General features: G+C 38.8%; 1 protein-coding gene across 1 annotated transcript in view; it reads right to left on the bottom strand.

The window, feature by feature from the left end:
* ptprdb (protein tyrosine phosphatase receptor type Db) overlaps positions 1-24,321 on the bottom strand; it is a 147,993-nt gene that overhangs the window by 110,483 nt on the left and 13,189 nt on the right. Inside the window, exon 3 of the mRNA XM_039613748.1 lies at positions 15,148-15,173. The gene's annotated coding sequence lies outside the window, so the exon portion shown is untranslated. The remainder of the gene's footprint in view (positions 1-15,147; positions 15,174-24,321) is intronic.

The raw sequence follows: 24,321 nt of genomic DNA, 5'->3' as shown, positions 1-24,321 counted from the left end.
ATCCACTATAATCAGTTTTTTTGTAACCATGGTTTACAAGAAAACCCCCAAAACATGAATTCTCCCCAGGTCCACCAGGGTACAGTTTTTTACCCATGTTGTTAGCATCCCTGTGAACCTGCTACAGTTTTTACGTCTGTTTAGGGACTCTAAGTCACTTCTGCCTCTTTGTGAATCCCCAGACTGACTCACTGATGTTGACTGAAGGGTTCTGTGTTGGGCAAACAATCTGTTACACGACTCGGCTCTTTTTCGTGCCACTAAAATAATTCTTTATGACTCATTTTCAAGGTTGGGGACAAACAGATGCCTCTCTGGTGGTATTGGACGACAAATGAGATTTTGTCTATGTTTCTTATTAATGAGGAGGTCACTAACTCTGACCAAGCCCCTCGCTCCATTTGCAGCAATTGATTTCTAAAGCATTCAGAGACCCTCTACTGTGTTTCCCGGTAAAAACATCATTCTTCAGCACTTTGCCAACGAAATTGCCTTCAGTTAGACCCAGTTTTTATATTTTCAAGCGTCACTTTGCTTTATTTCCACATTCACAAAGACTTCCATAAATACAACTTTAATAAGCACTGATTCAGTAAAGTCTACTTATGACCAGACTGTACACATTAGATGGATGTACCCACTTGTTTCTGCCAGTTCTGTGCTGATGGTGCTGCCGGGCATCTTTTAGATTCAGAGAACAGTAAGTCAGCTTTTTGTATTTTTCATCTGCCATACTCACTTTCATTGAACAACGCTTTCTGCCTGTCAGAGACCTTGCTGATGCAAGAAGCCCAGCTTAAGTTTTCTTCTTATATAAACTCTTGCCATACGCTTTAGATGAAACTGTCATTGGCTGTCATTCACCCAGTTTATATCTCATATCTGTATGAGTATTTCTATTTCAGCAAATGATCTGGTTCAAGCATTACATTGTTGGTTATAAGCACCCCTTCGCTATACTTGTTTAATTTTCCACTGGGCTCAATGCATACAAATGATTTCCTTTTCTTCTATAAAGTGCTCTGTTACTTCATTTTCTTCAACAGGATGCAGATATTGTAGTTTAGTATTTCACTCAAAAAATGCCTTGGAATTTAAAGTCAATTTCAAACTATCACTCTAATAGAGACGACACAGAATAACCTTGAACAAATGACAAGTTATTGTGAAGCACACACAGAAACAAAGAAAATGATAGACAGCTGCCTTTATGTTAGATCACAGTAAAGGAGTTCCACATATAAAGCTTTTCATTATATGGTGAAAGGGTTTTTTTGTCCATTTTAACTGGATTTCCTGTGCTAATATTTATTTTTAATTAACAGAAGTGGTAGTGCCTGTGTACTTAAGCAGGAACCAACTTTTCTCAGTTCTATAGCATATCATATTATCTTTTTCTGCTTTTTAAATTTGTAGTTTTAGATTAATCATCTGACTTTTATAAACAGCCTGTGTAAAATTTTGTGACTAAAGCGTTCCATCAAAAGACCAGCAAGAGCTCAATCTACATTTCACGTGTCAGGCTGCACAGCCTGCGTAGACACTTTTATTGACTGAAACAGGAGCACGTCTTTCAATCAAATGCACCTGACAACCGAAAAAACCCCCCAACAACAACAAAAAAGCAAACTAGGCTTTGTTTGTGGTTCAGTCTCACAACGTTCATGAACCTTATTTCAGATCATCAGGGTTAGTATAAATTAGTGTCCAGTCCAACCCAACCTGAGACTGACGTGCCCAAAAGGCCACTCAATGAAAAGCTGTAGATTCAAAACAGTAGCTTTCATTAATAAAGTAATTAATAGCTGTGTACTGCCACACAAGCTAAAATAATTAGTACATATGCTTCAAGAGGAATACATATACAAAAAGTTATAATCTTACTTCCACCTCCTATAACAACAAAAACAACAACAACAACAATACAGGAAATTAATAAAGAAGATTATACTGCACAGATTTTGGTCCAGTTCTATTACAATGTGGGTATGAATGGACTGAAAAAAACAAAAAACAAAACAACAAAACCTGACCTGGGGCCTGTGCTACTATGAAGTGAACTGAACATATGCTGGGTACCTTTCCCTTATCTGAATTCAGTTACACCAACACTGGCAATCAGAATAAGCAGGCACATGAAGCTGATTATCAGCTCCCTAAATTAACCTGGGGTTTCCTCTGCGCATTCACACAAAAGAGGTGACGCAGGAAGCATCAGCCCAATCAAAAATATGAATAAGTGCACTGGCAGCCTGCACTATGGAAAACTAGTAAGAGGTTAAACACATAACACAGGCTGAAAGTAGCACTGCTGCTGCAGACAAAGTCTGTAGAGTCTGAGAGCACAAACACTGAACAGTATGATAGAAAAAAACTGTAGGAATGTGTGTGTGGTTGAAAAGTTTTTGATTAGTGAGACTGGAAAAGACCTCAGATCAATAAAATCTAGCCTATTTGAAGCCTTAAAAGAAATCTGGCAAAAGCGCAAACTTTGTACTGCAAGTCAAAAAACAACAACTTTATCTTAAAGACACAAGAGAATCTGACAGTAAATGAATGTTTAAAATACAGTTTTAGTTTTTATTTTTTCAGTTCAAGCATAGACTGTCTCCAATTTGATGTAAGGTCAGAAAGTACATCATATATTAATGCATACAAAAAGTAAAATAGTTTAAAAGTAATTGTTTGCAGCCACCAGGGAAAAAATAAAGAAATAAAGCCGCGTCTAAGAATCTATATTTATTACTGAAGCTCATCATGGAAACACAAAAACTTTAGATAGTCCTACTATCCATGCACAAAGGTTCAAGGAATCTTTTATGAATTTTGATCATATTTTGATTGAACTGACTGGCAAATAGGTAGTAATTTCACACATGTTGATCTCTGATGTGCTTCAGAGCAGTAACCATACAAGCAGGGTTAAACCTGGTGATCTTAAAAAAGGTGTGAAAAAGAGATAAAATCTGGCTTCACAGTGCAGGCCTTTGATTGTTTAACGCACCACATTATGTGTGATCTTCCTAGAAAGCAGTATAGACAAGGGATCAAGAATAGCTTGACTAGAAGTGAACACAGTGGAGTGTTTAGCCATTAAAGATGAAGATATGTCCATTTAGGGAGAAGAGCTGGTACGGAACAAAGCACATCATAAACAGTGCTGGGTGTGATGACGTGTTACTATAATCACACACTTCCAGTTACTGTACTACAGTAAATGCATTTCATTTTATATGACGGAATAAGCAGAAATAATGTAACGAGTAGCATAGTACCATATAAATTACTTTACATGGGGAGTAATAAATATTATATAACAGACTGCATTACCTTTAAGAAATGTGTAATACATGACTTTCTTTGGGTAATAATGGATTGACAGTGTCAACTTTTGTTGGGCGAGAACATGCCAGCCTTATGTTGACAGCCTGTTGTGCTGCATTTGGAAAAAACTTATTTAAGTCTAAATGTATGAATGTGAGCTTAAGTGCAATCCTGTGTTTCAGAAGCTGTAACAGTAGGAATACTCTATTTATAGACTTCCATAAGACTAAGACGGCAGACTGAAAAGCTTTTACTAACTGCTACTATGGGTCAAGGCCACCTCAAATGCTACTGACCTGCATCTGTATTTGACTTGTTAATGCCTTTTTCACCCCCTTTAAACTGTACACTAACAAAGAAGCACCAAAACCATAAAACTGACAGTTAAATAATACAAGTAACATTATTGCTTACATATTGCTGATACTAATACTAAATGTTGGCATTCAGTCTCTTGAGAGGCCAAACCTTGTGAAACTGCTTTTACTAAGCCTTCAACATTACAGCATAAAAGCTTAAAATTAAGGCAGATATATTTTCACGCTTACTGCCAGGAAGAGCAGCTACAACAGAAGGTGGCTGTAAGCAATCTAGAACACAGCAAATTCCATGTAATGGCAGTGAAATGACGCAGCTTACACAAAGGGTACAAACATCCCTGCTGTGAAATGGTGTCATGCCTTTGTGAAATAATCCTATATTTTCAAATTCAATTCAACAATACAATGATGAAAAAAAAAAGCACAATGGCTGTTCTCCTGAGAAGCAGATGCTATTGTGTGCTTGGGGTGGCCCTGTAGTCATGGATATATGGTGACAATTGTGAATTATCATTTGCTAGGTGCAACAAATTACTCAGTGGTGTCCTACTTTTAAAGACATATTAGAGTCTACTGCGCTTGGGGCCAAGAGAGCGCTGACTGAGGGAGTGAAACAAGTGAAAGGAAGCGTCTACAACACAGAGGGGAACGGAGAAAAATGAACGGGCGTTATCGGGTGAAGAAGAGAGAGGGCGATACGGAGAATTATAGCTAATGAGAAAGGGCAAATGATATGTGAGAGGGAGGAGGAACTTCTGAAGTGCAGAAACTTTGACAGAGCTTTGCCCTGTTCCATCTGCTCAGCTATCATATTTGAAAGGCAAAATTACACGGTACATCTAATTCCTTTGCACAGTTAACATCAAATTGTCTCAGCGCTAACATCCTAATTCTTTCACTGACAAAGACAAAGGGTGCATTTTTTTTCTTTCCACCAAGAACCTGCAAAGTTTTGGATTAGAAACAACCTGACATTTTTCTTTCCAAGGCGAGCGAGATGAAGTGCTAATTTAGGCAGAATAAATAGAAAGCGGTGGCAGGATGTCACAACTGTGGTGGCGGGTGAGACCGGCGTGACCTGACTCCTGGTTATTTCTTGTTTTTGACGAGGTCACAAATGTTAGGCAGATATTGGATTCCCACGAGCGCTGAATGGGAATGCTGAGGCAGAATTAGAATGACCACAGAATGACTGCAACGGGTATCCTAATGAAGCCTCTCAGTCCCTCTGTTTAGGTGACCCATTTTCTCTTCCTCTCTCTTTTTCTTCCTTCTCTCACTAATACAGATGCCCCAAATTCTTCAGAGGGAAGAATATGCATAAATTTAATTAAAATAACCAAAATTATTGGGTGAGATTCGTATATCCTCCCTCTAAACCATTAGTTCTTGGGCTTGCTCGGACTATGGCAGGTGAGGAGTCTGATGGGGTCAGTCCTCTTTCTTGGGAGAAAATGTCACAGTGAAAATGGTAAATTACAATAACACAAATGAACTTTCACTTTAAAGGACAAGATGGGATTGAAAATGTGTGTTTTTTATGTATGGATGGATGAATTGATTTTTCCTGATGGGTTTCTGCAAAACTTTTAGAAATAAGAAACGGATTTTGGAGGGTTTATGAAGTAAAGTGTGGGGACTAGTCCAAATTGCAAACCATTGCAAGATAGATGGGGATTTTGTTAAATATCTTGCAATTACAAAATTCCCGTGGGCAACTGATTATACAGTACTCAGACACCCAGTGTAAGTGCACAAGGTTGTTAGTTCAATAGAAGATGCTCTATTTCCATGCTTCAGATAGACTGTGCTCTACCAAGGGGCTTGGACAGCATGAAGAGGATGGTGTTTTTAATTTCCCACCTTCTCAGATAAGAAATGATTCATAAACACTTTACAACTGCCTTTTTTTTAAACACATACAAACAGGGGGAAATGAACAGGGAAAGAAAATCACATTTCCCTTATTTAAAACATAAACAAACCAAAGGGAAAACACAGCTCGATTCACATAGTTTACCTTTTCTCCTATAAGTATTTTTAGCAATGACGTCCAGTAATAAGGCTACTTTTTCAGTTATGAGTACTGAAGGCACTGTATTTTAAAATTCAATAATTAAGCCACAGTTTGCTTGTACCTATTTTCTTATGATAACTTCTTCAGCACTTCTACTCGTTTGTCTTATCCAGGAGCATACTATATTTTTGTCACACTTTCGATTACAGCCCACAGCGTAGACGACAATAATCAAAATGTTTTTGTACTAGCAGTGCATTAATGCTGTAAGTAGGAGTGACTGAGATTTAGGCATCACGGAAACATGTTATACATACAGTGCATAACAGGTTTAGTACCAAATTACTGATAACTACCTAAATCATTTTCATGTTTCTGTAATAGTTAGTAAACCAGCATGTGCAAGAACTTTAGTCAAAATAATATCTTTATTGACAAAATGTAATTATTGTTGTTGTTAGGATTTAATGTTTTACGAAAAAGCAGAAAAAGTAAGTAATTTTAAGTGTGACGAGATATTTTTTGACTAGAAATTAGACAAATATACTTGGTAAGATTTTGAGTTTTTGCAGTGTAGCTCTTATCAGTCAGTAGATACTTTTTTAAAGGCAGCCTGTTTGTTAAACCATCATTGTTTTTGTATCTAACTTTAATAATATAACCACGTGGTTAAAATTGGGCATTTCTTATACCTTCAGTCAATGAGCAACGTGATTAAATTTTGTATTCCACTAGGCAGAGTAATACAAAATGCTACAAATCATAAATAATCATAAGTAATGCCACTCTACACAGTTGGGTTTTTTTTTAAAACAACTTTCTCATCCCTGTCACTCATCCATGATGTAACTATAATGATGGATGATGATGGTTCATGTCAATAAAGTTGTGCTTTAGGAGCTAGTTACCGCTACAGTGAGTCTAAACAATTGTGAGCACAAAACCATTTAAAAAAAAAAAGTATTTATTTTTTAAGTAGTAGGTTTTTTTCAAATGCAAACTTTCAAACAGCTCACTAAATAGCACCAAACTGTTTCTGTGCAGCTTGATAGTAATTCTGTCTGGTAGCTTAAACTGTATGTTACAGAATGAAACAAAATGTTGTGTTAACTGCACTCTCAGATTTGGAGCAAGATATGAGAAAGAAAGGACACGAGAGAAGGTAAGTTTAAGAACTGCTCAGCAAGTGACATTTGTGGCAGTCTGTCTGGCAGCTGGCATTGTAGACACTGCAGAGGAGGTGTGGCTTTTTCCCAAACAGCAACACTGGCAATACCTGGGCCCAATGTGTCACTGCTCTAAAAAAGTCCTGGGAACTCGGCTGCTGTGCACCTCTCCTTTATGAGGCACCCAATTAGATTTGCTGCTACAGTTTTCAATTTCTTGCATTATACAACACTGCATTTAACACTTCTCCACTCATACATTCACTTGCCCTGCTAATGTCACCCACCCTTGAGTGGAATGATTATGCAATGGTTAGTATTGTCACCTCACAGGAAGAAGGTTACAGATTTGAATCTCCTGGTTGGCTGGGGCGTTTCTATGTGAACCCGTGCTCGCATGGGTCACCTAGATTTCTCTGGCTTCCAGAGAAGCACAGTATGAATGTATGATTAAATGCAACTTACAGTCTAAAGCACTTTGAGGGATCAATTAGACTAGAAAAGCACTATATAAATGCAAATAATAAAATATTTCTTAATTGCCATTTGCATCTCCCTTACTGTCATGCCTGCAGTCTTAGCTTTTTAAATTAAACGCTGGATTTGAGCATGTCATGTTCCTGAAGTTCTCTGGTACTTTCATGCACAGAAATGTCAATCATGTTGTATTGTTTAAATTGTCTATTTTATGGCAGTACTAGGTAGTGCAGGCTAAATTTGTTGGTTTGCAGTGTTACCTTGCAGGTCTTTAAACACGCCTATAAATAAAATCTATTATTATTTTACTGCTATTATTATTACTGTGGTTTCTGTTATCTAAGGTAATTCTTTTTATCCCCCCAACCCCGCCCACCGGCATAAGCTGTTTTTTCTCTGCACTGATGGCCTTCACATCAGTAAGGAGGAGCAGATTTCACGTGTCACTGCTCCTGTAGCTGCACAATTCTGCTTGTGTGTATGTGCTTACATGTGTTTTTTTTTCTTCTTCTCAAGCATCTGCTGTCAACCAGTTGGTGAAAAACGAGGTGAATATAAGTCATCTGGTGAGAAGTAGTCACTAATAGGATCGAGCCTGCTCCTTCTTCGCAACGTAAGCACACAGACACATAACTTCTGCACACATAGACTGTTGGAGACATTCACACTTGCAGACACCTCCACAGGAATGAGCTATGGCCTTATTACCCACCTCACTTCCTAGCAGCCGGTGTCCTCCCGTAAAAGCACAACAGTGTTCCTATCCTCTCTCCTACACATCATCCATCCATCCATCCATGCTCCCTCCTCTTTTCAACATTGCCCTAATGTTTTCCTGGGACTTTTTTGCCTTCACATTCTGCTTTCTTTCTACTATTCTCCCTTCCTCCGCACTTATTTTCTCTTTACCTCATTTACTCCTTTGCTCCACATCTCCCCTCCTACCTCTTTTCTTTGGCATCCCACCTCAAGCACCTGATTTCTACCCTGAATTAAAATAGCCTCTTCCGCACCTCTTTCTTCAGCATGGCACCTACCTGATTTAGTCAAAGCTCTTCTTTCCCTTTACACCTCCACTCTTGCCTCCCTGCTCCAATCCTATCTTAACTCTTTCCTTTCCATCATATGCCTCTGTGGCTGATCTAGTTACCTCTCTGCTCTCGATCACTCTTCCCTATCCCCTTGACTCCTCTCCTGCCTTCTCCTAGCCTCCTTCCTTCCCTGCCTCCCTCTTTTCTCACCCTATTTTTTTTTCCTCCCAGCCCTAACACCTGCTGCTGAAGATGTCTAGACCGGCAATGAAATGAGGATGGAGAGAGGGGGGAGGAGGTGGTGCATATGTGCACAAATAGGAGGATAAAAGACAAGAAAAGCACGGAGAGCAAAGATAAAGGGCGGAAATGTTTGAGTAAAAACAGAAAATGGTTTGAAGAATGAGTGGATGTCATGAGGAATGCAGATATGTTGTAAATAGGTTCGCAATTTAAACCAAACTGATTGTTGTCCACTTTTAGCAGAAAAAAGATTTACTACTTCACGGTGGTTTCTTTTCAGCTGTCACTTTCAGATTTTTTTTTTCATTCTAAATTGTTTGGCTTCTTCCAGACAACACAGCAGCAATCATTTTTTATGGTTCACTGCTTCACACCCACTGAACACCTCTGTCTACCCATCTGTAATTTCATTTTTGATCTGAGAAACCTACCCAAGTCACACATTGTATCAAAGCGAAGGAGCGTGATCTAAGAGGACTTTTCTCCGTTTCTTCCTTATGAACAACATGACTGAAATTTGTGCCATCAGTCCAGGCATATCACCACGCATACAGTACGTGTGGTGGGATTAGAAGAAGGGATGAGTGAAGAAAAATACAAAAAAAAAAGGGCCTCGACTAAATGATGAAGGAAATGAGGACAAACAGATGCTGGATTACATCTTTATATGGCAGTTACACACTGAGAGAGAGTTTTGTTTGATGGCTCGCTTGTTTGTGTGGTTCAGAGTGTTATGTGTGTGCGCTTGACAGGAGGAGGTGTCCTGTCTGTAGCAGGATGTGATAATTAACCTTTCTCCTGCTGAGCGCCGCTATTAAAGCTAGGGCTGTAAATGAATCTTATCACGAAAACAACATATTACACAACTTCACTTGTTTAGAGCTGTTGTACATTTAGAGCGAAATTGTAAATTGGACTGGTTCATGCAGAGGCCATTCTGTCTGCTCATGTCTATCTGTGTTTATCTTTATGTGAGCTTACTTACCTGTCACTTCAAATTCATGGCCAGACCTACTGGAGAAACCTTTTACTTTAAAATCAAATAGAATTATTCAAATTTCTGTACTATCTGTTGACATCCAAATTCATGATTTGGCTTTTCTTTCTTTTTTTAACCTTTTTTTCCCTCTTACCTGCTGCGTGGAGGGATGAAAACTACTAGATTTACTGGCAGCAATTTCACAACATAACACAATTATGTGCTTAGATTGAAATTGCTGTGGTCAAAGTTAATATATAAATGCTTTGATAAGTTTAAAAATTACTTTTTTCTGTAGAAAATAATTATTTTTATCAATGCGTACAACTTCAGTTAGGGGAATATGTCTGTGTAGGTTCTCAGTCATCCAGGTCATGGTATTCTAAGCAGCTTGGAAAGAAAGCAACTAGACTTCTTTGAGTTTCGTGAAGACCTCTTGGATGAGAGGTTGAACATCTTCAAGAAACCAGTTGCTTTCTTTCCAAGCTCCTTCGACTTCCGTTAGGGGAGTTGAACAGTCCTTCTGGTCCGAACACAAGAAAAAATAAATATGAGGGAATTTTGGAAATAGCAGGGTCACTACTCTTCCTCCCTTAGCAGGTTTAATAGCAGACAGCCGTGGGTTTAAGTTAAAGTGCTAGCTTGCATTTTGCCCTCTCTGTTATTTCTGGTTTGCTGGTCTAGCTGGGAAGTGGATCTCTTTGCCTCCCTGAATCTGACTTAAACTTCCAGAGCTTTAAGTGACAGTATAAGTGACAGTGAAATATAACATGGGTTTTATAGATTGGCGCTCAGAAAACTACATAAATGTGCATACAACTGAAACAAATCAAAGTCGCAAAGTGGCAAACCATGTAAAGTTACAGAGTTTCAGAATTGAAGTGCATTGTGGAGACTCTGGAGTCTCCAGTGCTCTACAGAGCTCCTAATGCTCTGCCGAGTTTTTAACCCGCTCTGGCATTAACATCAGCATAAAACTGTGAACCAGGAGCTTGATGCCATGGGTTTCCATGGCAGCACAGCTCCTGCAGGTGTGTATGTTCTCAAACACATGCATAATATTAACAATCTGTGCATGGGCTAATTTAATCAATATACCAACATGATTGTGCTCCTCATAGACAGATAATTTTGAAACAAAATATTGATTGTCCACTGTCTCTGCCAACGTTTAGCTACAACTCTATGCAACTAAATGCAGGTGGAAATTAATGGATTGATTTAATTGATTCTGGGTATACTGGGCAATCCAGAGATGCATCTGGATCGCCCAGTATACCCAGAACTGTATATACGCATAACTGTCAGGTTCTTAGATGTAGTCTATTTTATATTTAATGCTAATAGTAAATGATTTCAGTGTGCTAGAGAAAACATTATGCCTCCATAAATTCTACATTAATATGATGATTTTACAGTTGAATATTGCTGGGTACAAGTTTCTGTCTGAAGAATAAAAACACAAATGAGATTATGAAGAGATGAATTACTGATGACAGAGAAAAAAAACAGGCGAAAACTTGATATGACAGCAGAGATACAAATCGAGAAATATGGAGAAAATAAATGAGGAAGGAGGAAAGAGACAAAAACACACTTCAAAAGCGTAAGTTAGGCATGACACATAAAACTTAGAGGTTAAGGTCTAAGCACTGGTTTTGACCCAGGACTGTGACCTTCCAAAATCATTGATTTGGCTCAGAAATCTGGATCTCCTAACCCAACGTAACTGTAAATTAATTTTTTATTGGTTGTATCATTTAACACCAAGGCAAACACTCATTTGGATCAAATTGATTGAAGCCCTCAGAGATTTTTTTCCCTTAAAAAGAAACAAAGCTGTAAATAAAATATTTAACAGGTGCTGTGTGTAGGTACATGAATGATCACAAAATCAAAAATGACTTAATGCACAAAAAGCCATTAATTATTTCATGAAAACCTCATTAACTGCCAAGAGTCTCGTTCTCTCAAGGACCACTTAAGTTCTAATATACTGAAAAGTTAATATGGATGTTTTTTTAGCCAATGAGGCAAAACATGTTGCCTACTTCACCTTTATTTTTTTTTAATGCATGAAGTCATGGATAAATACATTATGATTCAACTTCTCTTATCGTACAATGTAACCTTTTGTCTTTATGCTGTCACTAAGATCAATAGACACATTGTTTCCATTCGGTATCAGTTCTGATCAACTGAGAAAAACTAAATATTGGTTTTCCAGTAGTATTGCAGATCATTAAGCCTTTTAAATTTATTTTAAACAACACCTCTTGTCTTGGTAAATGGTTGACGCTTACTAGGCCCGATTTTGCTGTGGGTCATCCTTATGAATATAGTGCAATATCTTTCCTATTACATCATGATTAGGGAGGACGGTGTATTAAACTGACCCAAAGCGGTTGGTTTTGCACATAATAGCAGTGTTTAATAGAAATACTGTAAAAAAAAACAAACACCTTTATGAAAAATGCAAACAAATATCTATATAATTATGTCTACAATTAAAAGAAAAATCATTTGCATGATGTTTATTAGTCTCTCATCAAAGTAATCCTATCATAATTATTTACACTTCAGTGCATGTATGGCATATAATAGTTAATAGCTTAATTTTAAAGGTGCTAGGTTACTGAAAACAAACACTGACTTAAGAAATACAGCTTGAGTTGTAGACTACTGACTAAATTCATAGCAGTTTTATAATATGCTTCCTGGCAGGACAAGGAATTATTAACACAGATGTTTATTATCTTACTTTTTAACATAGGAGGGCTGACATAGCAGAGGGGTACATGGTTGTCCCAGTTTTGTTTTAGGAAATCCAGTATCAAATGTTCAAAACATTTGTTCCATAATAATCATATTTTATTACATTTTTCGCATTTAACAGTGCGTAAGGAGCACTTTTTCCTTTTGAACTGTATTTTTTTTAAATACATGTAAAGCACAAATACCTCATAACTGTACTTAAGTACACTGCCTGGTGAATTTTTGCTTACAAAGATTTACGTGCACAAAAAAATTAAACAAAACTCAAGAGTATCAAGTGAGGGCCAATGTGGCAGATGGGCCAGCAGTAGAGTAACATATGACTTTGTGTCCCGAGTATCTTCAGCAGCAGCACGCCAGCCAAACCTTAGCCACTAATGAGGCTCCACACAAAGTCCCAGCAGAGCCCACTCAAAACACTGAACCAGACACAAACACAAGGAAGACACAGAGACTAAGATGTAGGCATATGCCCTCCCAAGCACACATGCACACACACACACATGCTTTTTCACACAACCTCGGGTAACAATAAAGCGCAAGCACACACACACACATACACAAATAATTAAGGTTTGTACCAAAGATTAACATTGCACCTTTGGTAAAAAACCTTCTTAAACTCTTTGGTGGATTGGCATCCCTCTCTGCTTGTCCTTCTGAAGTAGATGTGACAAAGCCTGCCATGATTATTAGCATTTTATTCCACTGTTACTGACACGTTCCAGTGTTAAGCATTCAAAATCAAAGGATAAACCTTTAACAACCTTTTGTTCTTTTCACTGTTAAACCTAAAAATTCTTTCAATATCTTTCAAATGATGTTTTTTTTTGTAAAATGCTGCTTTGTCCATTTTCTGTAACTATGAATAACTTTCCCAATATGATTTCTGCTTTATCACAGAGAAAGAATACCTTTGAACTGTAGTTTACCCAGCACACGCTGCTTACTTTAGCTGAAAGTGAATGTACATGTGCACTCTGTACAGAACTGCACTCATGCATGGAGACTTTATTTTAGTTAACCTATTATTACTCATTTTTACCATGTTGTTCAACAGAGTGAAAAAAAGGAGAAATTGCACGATGTATGATTTACTTACTCCTCATGTGTCAGATTCTGTAAAAATGCTCTAATTGCAATTTTCTTGGCTGATTCAGATTCTTTTTTTTGTAAGTGTGACCTGCCAATACTGAAATTTGTCGATTAATGTTTTCTTTTAAAGAAACATAATTGACAGGATATACAAGCAAAAGCAAACTTTTCTTCAATGCAAAAATTTATTTTCATAATAAAATAACTGAACTTTTACCCTGAACTTTAGTGAGTCACTGGATTTTCTCTCACTTAAACAGCTGAAAAAAAAGAGTTCTGCTCTTAGAAAAGGGGTAGAAATATTTGAGTTGTTGTACAATCATCTTTACCTGTATTTTATCTTACCAAACAGGAGCATCATTTACTTGCATCCATTTTCGGTATGCTTATGATTTTAAGTTCAAAAGATAACAGAATATTAACCATTTTGTCTTTTTCACCTGTCCCATCATCTCTTTCATCCTTTCACTGCTCAGACTGAGGCTGCTGGCTGAGCTCTGGATAGCTTTAGCTTTAGCAACTTTGCCTTCGTTAGCATCTTTAAAATGTTCACATTCAACTGGATGATAGTCATTTCAGTGTCTTATTAAGTTTGTTATTACAAACATTTTCATGGTAGTCCCCCTATGGCTTATTTGAAACTTTCCATACTGTCTCCACTCAAAGTGAGGAGCTTCCACACTAACAAGATGTTAGCATGTGGCTGTGGCGCTGCGGTTCACGTGTATTGCATACATGAAAAGGTAACGTGACCTTCCAGGCCAAGAACACTGGAAGCTATCTGATTCCAGTTGCATCCCAGTTGAGCGTTGCATCTCTAGTCTTCTGATTACTTTGCCATTTGTCTTTGTTATCAACGCCGTCTGGCCTTTACAGGTTTTGTGTCCATTCCAGCTTTTGTTGCTTTCGCTAGTTAGTTTATTAAAGTTATTTTTCCTATTCATGCTGCCTGAGTGCCTGTGCTTGGTGTCCTCTTACCAGAACTCCACATAACAGTGACATTGCAGATATTACAGAGACATCTTTTATGCTCAAACACAAGGTCAAACCCAGCTGTATGGCATTGTGGCACATTTAATTTTCTTTTGAAAGTATTGTGAGTCTGCTGATATTATTACAGAACATTGCAGCCTGAAAGTAATAAGTTTGAGATTTACTAAAGCTGAAACCTGTAGTCTACAAATAAACAACAATATTGGCATTGCCTCTTAAAAACTGTAAGGGATTTATATTTATTTATTTATTTTTTGCTCTTGTTGATTTGCAGACGGGTTCAGATTCAGTCGTAAGACACCACAGAAGAGGACTTACCGTGTTTTATTATAGTTTGTGTACGGAATTGCCAAACAGCTTCTCATTATATGTTGATTTAAAAATATTTATTGCCTAATACAAGGATGAAAATATATCACACGTGCTATAAAATCCCAATGGAAAGTGTAATACTGGCTGCTGATTCTGCTCTGTACATTTCAGACCATGGCTATACCAGCTGAGTGCAGTGGGAGTGCTACCCAGAGTGTCTCTTTGTTATCTTAACACAATTTCATTGTGTTTCAGTGAGCAGAATACTGAGCCAAATAAATTTTGAGGACGCAGACTGTTCCGTGAAACACACACTGTGCCAAGTGCTGATGGCATGCTGTGTTTTATGGGTAGAAAATCAGACGAAGAAAAGTACTGAACAAGAAAAGGAAAACACGAAATGAGACACTCTTACCTTAAGAAGCACTTCAGCACTTCAAACTGCAAAGAAAAGGAGCGAAACAGGGGAGAGGCAGAAGGAGAGAGGGAGGGACAAGAGGGGAGATGAGAGGGGGAAAAAAAGAGACTGAAATTAGATTACCATAGGGTGCAACAACTTTCCACTTTACAAGAGAACATCTGAGATAAAACTACAGACATTTTTTGAAGAGGTGATTTAATTTCACAAGCAGTGCTGTTGTGCATTTCTCTGCAATTTCATTCCCTTGCCTTCGGCAACACATACAGTACTGAGTATTTATAGTTGACTGGCCTGCATGCATTTTGAAAAATAATTCTTCGTGAGGATGTAAAGAGTCATTTCAACAATTTCCAAGAAGTCCAATGAAATTCATTTGGACATAGTTATCAAAAGCACAATTACCTCTTGAGTTCAGTTTTGAGTATTTTTTTAATGACATCACTTAATCAGTGTTTTACACTGATAGATTACATGAAATTAAAAATACGATAAAATGACTGTGATTTTATTTAAAACTTTATTTGTCGACCAGCTGTGCTTTGACAGGTTTGACTAAGAATATGGAGAAGATTTACAAGAGGAAACAAAGTGAAACCATTTCTGCTGCTCCAAATGTCACTTGACAGTTGTTTTCTTCAAAAAATAAAAAATAAAAGAAGCTGCTCTTAAGTTTGCTTTTGATGGGACTGCTCAAATTTAAACAGAATTTAAACAAAGAAAAAAAATTGTAAGGCATTATATTCTTCTTCCCTTTCTTCAAACCTGAGTTTAAAGCAGAAAATACTACTTTGCTAGGTATTGTTCTTCTCTCTTATCCGTTGCCAAATACTGACTTTCTCTACTTCACACTGTCACATTCTCCTGGCTGCAATTCATGAAGCTTTGGAGAGAGATAGCACACACATTCACACTGCTAAAACACAGTGACATGCCTAAAAAAGAAAAGAAAGAAAGAAACCCAAACAAAATAAACAAAGACTGACCAAGAAAACTGCTTCCTAATTAAAAAACTGTAACAAGCAGATGCTAAAGTAAGAAATGCTGACATAGATATTATAAAGGTTGACCAAACTTCTAGCTGAGTTTGCAACATTAAAATAGATTACTAAAATAGAACCCAGGTTTCATTTTATTCACTTAATATGAAGAGAAGTTGTGTAATGAATCGTTAGCCCAACTGTACAAAAGAGTACAACTCCAAGAAAGATTGAACATAAAGCTGAAAAGAAAGTTTCCAATAACTGTATTGGAAACTTTCTTCATATATATATGTATGTCTGCAAGTGTACATATATAAATACATACATATATATATATATATATATACATATATATATATACATATACATATATTTACAGTCACTTTATTACAGTAGGTGCAGGTGTTTAGCTGCTCATTAACACAAATATCTAATCACATGATGCTAAAGTTCAAAGAAGGAGGAAGAAAGATGAAGTCATTTTGAACGTGGCATGGCTGTTGCCGTGAGACTAGCTGATCTGAATATTTCAGAAACTGCTTTTCTACTGGGATTTTCCCACACCAACATCTCTGGGGTTTACAGGAAAAATAGAAAATATCCAATGAGTGGCAGTTCTTTAGGTGAAAAATGGCTTGTTGATGCCAGAGGCCAGAGGAGAATGGCCAGACTGCTTCGGGCTCATAGGCAGACCACACTAATTCAAATAACCACAACAAAAGTGTGCATCTCTGCATCAAACATTGAAGCAGAGAACCTAAGCAGCAGAAGACCACACTGGGCGCCACTCCTGTCAGCTAAGAGCAAGAAATTGAGGCTTCAATTCACATGAATGCACCAAAATTGGGCAGTAGAAACCTGGAAAAATGTTACCTGGACTAATTTCTGTAGCAAAATTCAGATGTTAGGGTCAAAAATTGGCATCCACAACATGAAAGCATGGATTCATCCAGCCCTGTACCAAAGATTCAGGCTTGCGGTGGTGGTGTAATCGTGTCAGGGAAATTTTCTTTGCACATGTTGTGCCTTTTAGTACCAAATCAGCATCGTTTAAATGCCAAAAGTCTACCTGAGTATTGTTGCTGACCATATAGGACTATGTACCCCTTCTTTTGATGGTTGCTTCCAGCAGGATAATGCACCAAATGTCAAACTGGTTTCTTGAATAGGACACTTGAACAGTTCACCATACCCAAATGGCCTCCAAAGACACCAGATCTCAATTCAGCAGGAGACTTGTATCATGGATGTGCAGCCAACAAATCAACAGCAACTGTGTGATGCTCTCATGTCAGCATGGACCAACTGTTTCCAGCACGTTGCTGAATCTATGTCACAGAGACTTAAGAACGTTCAGAAGGCAAGAGGGAGCCTAACCAGGTAGCAGCATGGCATATTTAAAACATGGCCACTGAGTAAAGAGTAACAACAACAACAAAAAAAGAAGTGTGGCTGGAATGTAAACCGTAAGAAATAGTCCTTATATTTGTATATTACAGTTTTCATCTTGAGTGCTTACCAGTGAAACAGGGTTAGAAAATCAAAGGTAATTTTACGTTGGTACTGGTACTAATGTTGTTTTCCTTAAATTAAATTAAATATTCATAAGAACGTTGACAACATACACACATATACATGATGGTGCACTCTGTAATTAACCTAAGACTAAGCTACATGACTCCATATCCATATAATTTAAAATCAATCTTACCAATGAGTGCATGCAGACATTCAAACCCACACACACACACACTCACGATCAGAGTGTTTCATTAGTGAGGAGCAGATAGATAACCCTCCCTAAGGAGACATTGACCAAGGGGCCATTGATCTACTGAGCTAAGCCATTCTGTGTGTGTGTGTGTGTGTGTGTGTGTGTGTGTGTGTGTGTGTGTGTGCATGTGGAAAGTGGCCTACTGATGGAGTCTTTAAGCTGTTAGAGTAAGCACAGTAAATCTAATCCAGTTGTGTTTAATGGAAAGAGAAAGAAACAGTCTGTTGACATGTTCATTAGGACCAATTACTCTGTCCAATCACTGCCATATCACTCACGCACCAGAGAGGGTAGAGACACAAAGAGAGAGACAGACCATCAGCAATATTTATGTCTTGGCAGACCACCATGAGAAAAGATTGATAGTACTTGAATGATAAATAAAAAACATATTTATTCCACTTACTGAGTGACAACATGGTGCATTTTGTGGCATCTAATTTCATTTGATCCCATTCAAGCCTGGCAGGGTACTGAAGTGTAAATCAATCTGGCTAAAACTGGAATCACTAAATTATACAGTCTTATTGATGATTCAATAAAGCTAGTTGGGCTCAGAGGTTGTATGATGACTTATGCTAATGATCCAATGTCACAACCATATTTCCCATAACAAGCTCATTGTAAACGCTAACAACCACAGACGAAAACAAGAAAATGCTATTGCTGGTCACATATCACGGGCCTAAGTGTGTGTGTCTGTGTGTGTGTAAGAGAGAGCTTGAACGGTTTCCATCTACATGTGGGGGACTTATAATTAGCTTTCCAGCTTGTTCTCTTACATTGGATGTGAAGGTAATTGGCGCTTTTGGACACTCACTCTCAATCTCTGTCAATGCAAGTGTGTGTGTTTGTGTGTGTCTGAGTGTATGTGTGCGCTGTAGTGTCTAAATTCTGGAGGATGGCCAAACCATTACTGTGTGCTCAGCCTGCTCTAAAGCAGCTTGTGATTCATTAGTAATGAGTCCATTTGCAAACTAAATGAGTGTCTGAGTGTCCGAACGGCGACGTGTGCAATGATTGTGGCCACTTCATCTAGTCAACACAGCGCTGCTATTTTGTAGTAAAACACACATTCTCTCACACTACTGTACATTCAGAAGCATGTTGTAATGTTTCTGTATTTGTGCGTGCGCGTGCTCGCGCGTGTGTGTTGAGCCAGGATGAGAAGCTCATGTGGAGATAATGAAGTCAGTCAGTTGTGCCATTAATTACTGTTTTACACCTGCATGTCTCAGCTAATTAGACATGCTGACACACACACATGCTGTATACACATACATTCTCTTGTTTTCTCAACTTGCACACACACACACGCAAACGCACACACACTTAATAGAATTACACATGTCTGAGTGCACAGAAAACACATATTTTGTAACACTCACTCCCAAGCACAAACTTCTAGACTTTTTTTTTTTTTTTTTTCACCGACGAGTCAAAAATACATTCTCATTTTCACTTTCCGGAAGGTGAGATGGCACTGCTAAACACAGTGTGGTTCGGGGATCTCTCTCTCCCCCCTTTCCCTCTTTTAGTCTCACTTACGAACACATCTCTGTACACCTCCGTCTCCCTTTCTCACTGTCATTCTCTCGTCCTCACACTCTTCCTTCCTGCAAGCGTTCAGTTCCCACTGTCTCTCGGTACAGTGTATAGTTTATTCACTTCTTCGCTTACGCGACACGCACAATCTTCCAGTCTTTAAACTTCGCCTCGGTGTGTGTGTGTGTGTGAGACAGAGACAGAGAGTGTGTCTCTCTCCTCCTAGCCCATTTCCTCAACAAAGGCCACAGCTGCTGCCGGTTTGCTGAATAAAAGATGACAGAGCCATAATATCAGGAGATTACCAGCTAACGAAACAATGATTTTGTCCAATTTAAATAGTGACATCAGTTGCATCACAACCACTTTGCGTGTCAACTGTGATATGATAATGTTTGCTACCAAATGAAAACAGCTTCATCTGCACACACAGAGACTCCCTGATTTCATCTCCTCCTTTTGTTCTCTCACTCCCGATCTCACTCTCTCTCTCCCCACACATTTGCTCTGGCTCTCTGGCACACACACACACACACACACACACACACACACACACACACACACACACACACACACACACACACACACACACACACACACACACACACACAGCAACGCGAAGAGCATATGGCTATTTCTCTCCTCTTTGAAGGGTTGCTTTGAAGCTATGGCACCCGTATCGATTGGCGCTCAGATGAGCTCGCTTCACCAGAGCCCTGCGATTATCTGTCGCTTTATTTCAAACAGAGCGCAAGAGAGGGAGGCTTACACACCCATCACTCACTCACACTCTCACAGTCAGTTATACACTCATACATGAAGCGCGCACACACACACACACACACACACCCACAAACACATACACACACACAAACGGGGATAATGAGATGAGCTTACATGCTGAACCCCGATACTTAAGGCAAGCTGTGCTTCAGAACTGACAAGTGAGTGGTGAATGTTAAGAAAGTGAGGACATAGTGAGAGAAAAAAGACTATAAAGTCTGGCAAAGTGATGAAACTTAAGAGAAAAAAATTCTTCCTACGGCTCTACTCTGATTAAAAAAAAAAAAAACACCTCTTTTTCCATAGGCATTATGCAAATCAGTTTGTCAAAATGAGCATTTACTAGAGTGCAGTCCATGTAAAAAAGATTGTGCTTGGGGTCAATGCTTAACACTGATTGTCATCTTTTTCATAAAAAAACCCCTGAAAAAAACTGGAAAAAACACAGCTGAGGTCCGATAATAAAAGTGTGGTCACCGTGGTCTGCTTTTAAAGTCTGTAGGGATTATACAAAGAGGGAATTTCAGCTACATGCCCATGGGAGCAACACAGGGAGTGAGCCAGGGTGATATGAAATGTTAATGGTCTGCTCAGGGCAGCAGAACTTCATAAAAGTCTTGATTTAGAAACTACAGAGGCTTTCAGGAACAACGAAAATTGCCGTAGCACACAGAGAGAGGCACACATGTGGCCGTGGCTCGGGAGATGGAGGGAGTTGTCTACTAGTTGGAAGGCTGGTGGTTCAATCCCCGACTCCTCTAGTCTGCATATTGAATTATCCTTGGGCAAGTACTGACTTCTTAGTTTCTTCTGGAGTGTGAGTTGGGTTAAAAGTGCTCAGGCATAGAGGAATAGGTGAATGAGCCTTGTAAGTGCTCAAACATTTATGTTTATGCTCCTAAAACAAATTAAGGGAACAATTGAAACTTTATTTTTGGTGCGATTTTAAACTCTGCTATCACCTCCACTGACTACTCTTACATCATTTTGTTCTCAAAAGGTTACACAATGCATGCCAGTAAAGATTTTCAGGTTGAATATTTCATTCAAGATCCAATGTATGATGTAAGTGTTCCCTTAATGTTTTTGAGCAGTATATTTGAGGGTGAGGTTTGAGTCAAGATTATCACTCTTGGATGGACACCAATACTCACACACATGCACAAAGACAGCATCTAGCAGAGTCTTTTCATAACATCTCACTTCATTTTCTTTAAGAATATCCTTGAATTCTATTACATTCAAAGGGGGCATCCAAAAACTCATATTTCATGCATGATATTGCAAACAGTTACCAAACCACAAAACTTAAAGATATCCTCTAACCACACCGCTGAACACAACAAGTGCTCCCATTTGATTTTGTTCACATTCTTCATAGTAATGATTTTTTCTTTCTTTCTTCTTTTTTTTTCTGCACCGCTCCGATTCTCTGAGATTAAATTTTTCATCTCTAATCTTTCACCCATTACCTGCACACGGTTAACTGTCACAGCATATCTGCCAGGGCACACTTAACAGAGTGGACATTACACGCAGCTGTTTGGTAACAAACACAGTTTCCTTTCGGCTACACTGTATGTTAGAGTATGCACGGAATGGGGCTGAGTATGGATATTGCACTTGGAAAACTAGGAAAAATAATGAAGTGACTGATTAGTGCACAAAACACTTGCTGCCTGTCTGGTTATGCAGAGCGTGATGTGCATGTCTAAATGTGTAAGCATGCGAATATTTGTATGTGTGTGCATGTGTGTGTGTGTGTGTGTGTGTGTGTGTGTGTGTGTGTGTGTGTGTGTATGTGTGCAAGAACAAAGGGGGTCTCGAGAGGTTGCGAGGGGGATGTCTGGGTGAGTAAGTTTATTAGCTGAGGTGGAAGGTTTATGTGCATAAGTGCACCTCCGAGAACCTGAAAAAATGAAAATGTGGGTGTGTGTTTGTGTGTGTTCGTATGTGAGCGAGAGACAGAGGGAGGGAACTGTGTGTGTGTGTGTGTGTGTGTGTGTGTGTGTGTGTGTGTGTGTGTGTGTGTGTGTGTGTGTGTGCATTTATGTGTGTATTTGTATACTCGTTAGGTCGGCATCCAACCATTGCTATCAGCAGTAATCTTGACTCAGCATCAATAATGACCCCATTAGTCACAAACCCCTACTGGTGCACACTCATACACACAAACTTAAACACACACATACACAGACTGCCAGATGGACACCTCCTCTTATTACTGTTTGTGTGTATGTGCATGTAAATCACATGTGACATTTACTAAAGGGACACGAAAGCTACACAGACACAAAATGCAACGTATAACACTTGGTTCGTCTCATTTTTATCCGTGAACCAAAAGACGCTTGGAGAAATCAGTCGTTTTCACACCATCGACAATGCCGCCGCACAGATTTTTAAAAAAACGTGTCATGTCATTTCAGCAGAGTTATGTCACTGAATTTCAGCAAGGTCGGAGTCTGTGGTAAAACTTATCCACCATTAGGTTTTAAGTCCTCAGTTCTTATTCAAATTTGACCTTGAACCTTTTTTCAATATGATTGTGTTTTTTTTTAATCTATAGCAGTGTGAATCTCATTAAATATGCATAAATGTGTCTTTTGTTTTGAAAATATCTTTTATGTATGCACTTAATTGTATGCATGCACAAAAGAAGTTTCCATTTGACTTTCAGGCTGTAAGAAAGAAAAAAAAGAAAAAAAAACACAGGACAAAAAAGAAAACACCCTGAGTGTACTTGGAAGGACGTGCAGAATCATATTCAAATGTACAGCAATTTCACCCAGTTTGACACCTTGTTATCTTCTTCGTACTACGCTGCGAGTAGTTAAAGTAGTTTCATGCACGTTAATAGAATCGTCGTTTCCTGGCACGAAAGAGAGAGAGAGAGAGAAGGATATTGTGAGAGAAAGTGAGGCAGAAGGAAAACACAAGGGCAGGAAGCTGAATAATAAATAACATAATGGCTGTATAATGATCTTAAATATAAAAACACAAATAGAGCCTGGCTAATCGCACACAGACAATCTGGTGAAAAGAGAGAGATCTGGAGAAAAGCAGCGTTGCTGACGGTGTAAAGGTCAGAGGTCATGTGTCAAGAGTTAAGACCCAGTCAGCAAGACTGAACCTCGCAGGAGACCTCACCTCTACCAGCCCTCCGCCTGCAAGCGTATGTGTGTGTGTGTGTGTATGGTGGAAGTGCATGCGTGTCACAGTCATACATATGCGCATTTACATCACATTTCAGTTATGGATGTGTGTGTGTGTGTGTGTGTGTGCCAATCACAAAGCTCACAGTAGGTATGTGATCCTTCGTTTATATGTCGCATGTGTGCGCGTGACCCCATGCCCTACATCCTGACAGGAAGAGCCAGCAGGCTACGTGGGGAATGTTGGACCCCGAGGTGTCAATCACAGATTTAGATTGACAGACGAGTTAGCTAGCGCTGCTCTCACATTCACCCACACACTCTCCCTCTCAGGACTGCACTCTGTCACTCTCTCAGGCTGACTGTCTTTCACTCCCTCTTCCTGTCTCTGTCTCCTCTCCATCTCTTCATTTCTCCTTGTCTCTCTCTTTTTTTGTCTGTCTCACAGTCCACGTCTGTACACTCACATGCTGTTTTTCAGTTTGTGAACCCCCCTCCCTGCCCTACCACCACCACCACCACCACCACCACCACCATTCGCAGTCACTGTCTGTCTCTCAGCTTGCCTCTCCTCTTTCTCTATGACAGATGGGTGCCTCAAAGCATTTCTGTTTCTGTTTTCTCTCTATCGCAGTGCATGTCCTTTCTTTGGTTTTCTAGTTTTCTTCAAAGCACACGATGGTGGTCATTCATGCATGCACACATTTGTGATGAATGTGTGTCAAACATCTGTCTGTTTAAATGTGGCTTCATGACTGTTATTGTTTTGCTATCTCTAAAAAAACGCAAAAAAAGGTATTTTAGACTTTGACTGTGAAATAAGTGCATGCTGTTAATGGTTTTAATGGTTTTAAACGTTAAAATGAGTTTTAAGATGTTAAAAAGAAACCTAAAATAGAATTACTGCTTAACAAGTAGTGCTATTTGTTCA

This window comes from Oreochromis aureus, linkage group 6 (genome assembly GCF_013358895.1).
Source record: "Oreochromis aureus strain Israel breed Guangdong linkage group 6, ZZ_aureus, whole genome shotgun sequence".
Classification (NCBI taxonomy): domain Eukaryota; kingdom Metazoa; phylum Chordata; class Actinopteri; order Cichliformes; family Cichlidae; genus Oreochromis; species Oreochromis aureus.
Note: the sequence above shows the minus strand (reverse complement) of the source record. Positions and strands in the feature narration are given on the sequence as shown.